The sequence below is a fragment of the Nematolebias whitei genome, unplaced genomic scaffold (assembly GCF_014905685.2).
Source record: "Nematolebias whitei isolate Nwh7 unplaced genomic scaffold, NemWhi1 Nwh_scaf_1409, whole genome shotgun sequence".
In the NCBI taxonomy this organism is placed as follows: domain Eukaryota; kingdom Metazoa; phylum Chordata; class Actinopteri; order Cyprinodontiformes; family Rivulidae; genus Nematolebias; species Nematolebias whitei.
Window position 1 is genome coordinate 1 of NW_023619954.1, and position 5,746 is coordinate 5,746.

General features: G+C 48.1%; 1 protein-coding gene across 1 annotated transcript in view; it reads left to right on the forward strand.

The window, feature by feature from the left end:
• Positions 1-5,496: 5,496 nt before the first annotated feature.
• LOC119429459 (NLR family CARD domain-containing protein 3-like) overlaps positions 5,497-5,746 on the forward strand; it is a gene marked incomplete at its 3' end in the record, with an annotated part of 2,266 nt that continues 2,016 nt past the window's right edge. Inside the window, exon 1 of the mRNA XM_037697080.1 lies at positions 5,497-5,595. The remainder of the gene's footprint in view (positions 5,596-5,746) is intronic.

Here is a 5,746-nt window from a genome sequence, read left to right on the forward strand (position 1 = left end):
GATTTTTGACCTTAGACTTAGTTTTGACATAGGCCTAGTCCACTACATCAGACAGAAAATCAGAAAATGCATGAATTACTCCGTAACACATTCCAATTTGATTTCTACTTTGAATGAGGATTAAAAATCACTAATACTGTTTCACAGTTGATTTAAATTGAGTAGTTCACTTCAACATTTAAAAATGGTTTGAACTAAACACACTTTGATTATCAAAACATTTGTAAAATAGTAATGATAATAAAAAAGAGAGTGTTCTTTCAATTGATCAGTGCAGGACACTTAGGAAGTCTCTGGATGAACTTAATCTTGTGTTTCTGGACTCAAATCAATGAAATACAGTTCTTGTCCCAAGAAGGCCCCCAAGGCCAGGACTTGACCTGAGGCTTAGTTCACTACATCTGTCTACGACAACTTTGAGACAAGAAGAAAACATGGTGGCAGCATACAATAGTCGTGCTGGACACCAGATTTTTGTCCCTCGGCTGCTGCAGAAAGACAGCATGTCGTCCAATGGACATGAGGTGGCCTCTACGCCTTTCTGTACAGCAGCGTTGACCAAACTGACCACTTGGTGTGAACAGCGCTGTGGTGGGTGCAGCACGTGACTCCTGAATCGTACGCACTACATCTTGAGAGATCCATCCTCTCAAAAGAACCGCACAGCGTCCAAAACATAGGTGCTGGCCTATTCTGATTAATTCCTGATCGTTTCTCACTGCCTGGGGGGAAGCGTCCTCCCTCCAACGGCAGGTTCCACAAGTGCCCTGATAACAAATGTCGTAAGGCCTGGGAACCATGATGCGTTCATGTACTTGGAACAGAGGGGCTGCCAGTCCTTCCTCCTGAACTCGGTTCAGAAAACCGTGATACCGGAGGGAGAGAAGAAGGTGAAAGGCATTACGACCACAGGCTGTGAGTAGGCATGTCCACCCAGCGGTGGATCGTCCTATGGTTCCGCGATAATATAATTGACATTGAGTGTTCTCTCGTGTTGCCACACATCAGCAGACGCTGGCAGGATTCTACCGTGTCTGAGCCTTAGCTCTGGGTGGGATACATGCGATGTACCCACTCCAAATGGAGAGCGGATTGGGTGTGCCCCACACAGCATCTGTCTCACAATGTGGCACATGGGTTGAAAAAATGCATACATTTCCTGCTAGTATGTATGCGACAGTCACTTGTTGTCTGAGAATCAAAACCCCTGATGATTCTGCAGCTCAAGGTCAGTGTTGAGTCACATTCAAGGATCCCGTGCGACACTCCAAAAAACATTTAAAAACAGCTGCTGTGTGGAGCACAGTGCCCCCACAGCTTGTTAAATGTGTGTGACGTAGGTCTGCTGACGGAAAACAGCTGATATCACTCAACCATTCACGTGAATTGCACTGCTGCCACCTGTCTGAACAAGCTGCTCAGCAGCCACAGGTGTCCAGATAATGCAGAATTAAAATGGAGTGTTGTTTCTCACAGCTCAGAAAATTAACAATCTAAAATAAATCTCATCTTTCCAGTTCGTTTGGACCAGGAAGTGATAAGAGAGAACTGGTGTTTCCTCTCCATCTGAGGCTCTAGAAATTACATTTAAAACAGAATTTCCAGAGCTTCTGCTAGAGGGGACGAGATCTGTTCATAAATGACAGAAAAAACGTCACAGGGTTCCTCCACACCGAGGTTTGAGCTGAACAGCAGCGTGAGTCCCGGATGAAAACGGTTCGCCCATCCCTCTGGAAACGTGCGTTCATTGCCACCCGTTTATAAGTTATAAAGTGAGTACGCATTTATGCTGTGAAACTCACATACATGCTGATGTGAACTGGAGCGCGCTGAGTGAGAGCGCAAGATGTTGTGTGTTGCTGCGGGAAAAAACAGCTTTTTGTTTACGCTGTGTGCAGCTGCTCCGTGTAACGCTCGAGAGCGGGTTCACATATGAGCTGACGCGCCCTGAAGGGTTGTGTGTGTGCGTCCTCATGCGACGCTTTACACCAGGATTGCTGCGGGGCGCGCGTTGGCACTGGGTTACCACTGGCTCGGTCTGCAGAAACATGTTCATTGTTTGCTGCGAATCACGTGAGCTTTGAATGATTCCACGAGCTGCAATATTAATTCAGACAAAAACCCCTTCTTTGAGGATGTATGAGCTAAGCCGCTGTGAGGCTTGGGGAGCTGCTGACGCCGCGGGAGCGCGCGTTGGCACTGGAGCGGTCAGGAAGCCGTGCGTGGCATCGGTGAAGCGAGACTACCACTGACTCGGTCTGCATAAAACACGTTCATTCTTGGCTGCAAGTCATGTGAACTTCAGAATGATTCCACGAGCTGCAGTATTAATTCAGAAAACCTTCTTCGAGGATAAAAGGGGCAGAGCCGCTGTGAGGCTTGTGAAACTGCTAACGCCACGGGAGCGTGCGTTTGACATCACTGCAATGACAAAACTTGTGTCGTTTCTGCCGATAGCGAAATACGTTGCTGAGCTCGTACCGTGATCTCACGTGAACGTTGACGTGAACGGCGGTTGTTGAGAGCTACGTGCGCGCCTTCATGCCGCGGGGGCGCGCATCGGCACCGCTGACAGTGAATGAAAAACAACCTTAAAAAAGGCTAATTCGTGATGAGTGTGGGTGATGGGGCCGCTTGTCAGATAACCATGCTGACAGTCTGGCTAAAGGACACTTCATCATAAAATGATGTTATTCACAGTGTCATCAACACACCTCCAGCAAAAACGACACCTGTTTACCTTCGTTGAGCTCTGTGTTGTCCTGGAGGGCCCCCTGTTGGCGAAGTCTGGGAAAAAAATGAACTTCCGGATGCCGGGGACGTCTGACGGGAGGGGCTGGCGTAGCAGAGCTGGGGAGGCGTTGAGCAGCCGTGGAGCAGCTTGAAATGATCTCTCGCTGATGAAAGGAGGATCACCAGCAAACTCCTGCGTCTCTCCTGAGAGGAAGGTGGAGTGGCGAGCCAGGAAAAACCTCTGGACCTCGTTCTCCGGCTGCGATGTGGGACGGCAGACCGCAAAGAGGCGCACCGGTTGATGATGACGTCAGCTGCCCTGTAGGCTGAGCGTACTGCAGGGGCCGGCAGCGTCGTTAGCAAGCAGCTGCTACGAGAGCGGAGTGAGCCGAAGGACAGAGGGCCACCGTCTCTTCTCGCCTCTGAATGTGTACGCCAACAGCGTAACGTGTTGTTCGCTGCGGCCGTGGAACACATGCTGGTGAGCTCAGTTGGAGAGCGATGTCACCGTCTCGGTTATGCTAACGGGAGGCACGGGACGCTGGTCCATCTCGAACATCTTACTCCAATGGAGCCTCCATCAGGCTCGGCTCCAGAGGGCACGGAGGGACTTTCCGCTCAGTGAACCCTGCTCTGGAGATGGTTGCGGACTGTGGAGACCGGCTCCCCCAATCTACCAGGAAAAAACCCGTCTGTGGCCTCGCCGTAGGACGTCCTGTTGGGAACACGAGGCCATATGGATCAAGACGGTGAGCCGGAATGGAGCCAGTAAAAAACCTTCCCGCCGGATCATCCGAACTGGCGGGAAAGGCGTAGGATGTAAAAAGGGGTCCTTTCATGTCAGCCTCCTCCTGGGTTACGCCGGGCAAACCCTGGGGGGCGCCGTCGGCCGGGAGCGGTGTGATCGCCGATGCGAAAAACGAGGTGGGATGGGGTGAGCATTCACTCAGCCCCCCTCCACCGACACTACGCTCCCCAGGAGGGAATGAGCAGCGGGGGCTGCAGCTGAGCACGCCTGTCCCCGGAGGAACCATCCGATTCGCTCCGAGGGTCGGCGATATGAGGAAAAATACAAGATGGCGTTGTCCAGCGTGTAGTGACCTGTCACTGGGAAATATTCCTCGGCGCTTACCTTGAAATAAGACTGCTCGTCAGCTTCTCCTCGGGGAGGAGAACTCACCGGACGACCGGAGGTTGACTGCCGGGCCAAGCATTCTTAACAAAGGTTGGTCATCTACACAATTTTCCTTCTTGTTCTTCTGACAGTGCTATTTTAGCTCGCTGAAGAAAAAATGGGAGCCGATTTCCCGCTCCTAACGTAATTTATACGGACCGGGTGGGGCCCACACAGCAGGTGGGCGTGGACTAAATTTTTTTCAGTGCTTATGCTGCGCATAACGGGATAAACCCACTAAAGCGAAGGCCTTAAAGGGCGAAGCTTATATGAAATAGAACACAGAAATGTCTATAATTCAGTCAGTTTCACAGATATTTTGCTAACATTTGACGTAGTTGGAGCTGAGATTTATTCACATCACAAACTCCAAGCGTCACTCAAAGCTTGAATTATTTGCCTAAAACTTGAGCATTAACTGTTGCAGTCAACCTTCTTTGTCTGTTAGCAAAATATTTTATTTCCAACTAGACAAATTTAAAGGATATTTCCAGAAAACAATCAATAAATGTTGATTTACAACTGATTAGGTTTTGGAGTTAATCCAGTTCAAGGTGGCCGCCACAGCTAAATAACATTAGAAGACAGAGAAATGTCTTTAACACGTCAGTTTGACAGATTCAGAGTTAGATCTGATGTGGTAGTAGCTGAGAGTCATTTCCTGAACATCTGACGTCTCATGACGTCATCTGAGATGACTCATATCGTTATTTTACAGCTTTGACTAAAACTTACATCATTTCTCCACAAGATGATCTTAGTCTAAAACTCAGACATGGGAGGTGGCGGGTTTGACATCACTTCCTGTTTTTACATCACTTCCTGTTTTTAAGTCTTCTCTGAAGACACTTTTTTTTCTCTTTGGCTTTAACTCAGCTTGAAATGTTGTTTTTACTGTTTTTAACTGAACCAGAACTCCCATCACAACCAGTTTCACTGTTAGTTTCCAGAACATCAGAAACAATCTGGACTTTTTACTGGTTTTATTAGTTTTTGGTATCAGTCTGGTCTCCAGTAACTGGTTTAAAGTCTGAATGGTTTCCAGCTGATTTCCACGTCTCCTTCATTCTGGGACAGAGTCCGAGCTAACAGATCTGGTCTAAACCCTCCTTGGTTCTGGTCTCTGAGTGGAGGTTCAGGTTTTTCCAGCAGCTGACACAAAGAAAGGCTGCTGTGTTCAGCTTGTTGTGTAGTTTCAGAGAACTTCCAGAACCAGAGAGTTCAGGCTGTGGTTCTGAGTCCACCTTCTCCTCTCTCAGTCTGTAACAAACACAGAGGAGGCTGCAGCTCTCTGCTCTGCTGCTGACAATAATCTGGATTACTCAACTACACACTCATCCACTTTAATCCAGTTCAAGAAGAACAACATGTCTGCTGCAGGAAGAGGAGGAGAACTGGAGAAGATGGACTGTAGAATTACAGATGTGGTGTCCTGCAGCTGGAAAGGATCATTTCAGGATCAATAACTGAGAACAAATAATCCTGTCACTTTCATCCAGAATGTTCCAGGATCCAGACTCAGGATCTGACACCAATCACCATGACTCAATCATTAAATGTAACTTTTTTAACAGGATCCATCAGAGACTCAAAGCTGGACCTGAACCCAGCTGTGTGTCCTTAAAGAGCGACTGGTCAAAGGGTGATCTTACTGATTTTAAATCAGTCCAGCCTCCATCAGCAGAGAGGTGAGCTGTCTCTAAATGTTGTAACTGTGTCAAATGTAACTGAGTCAGTCTGAAATGTTTTCATTCCAACATGTGTTTCATGTGAGCTCAGCTCTTTTTCACACATTTCTATGTTCACATGTGAAGCGGTGTGTGTTGGATGTTTTCTCCA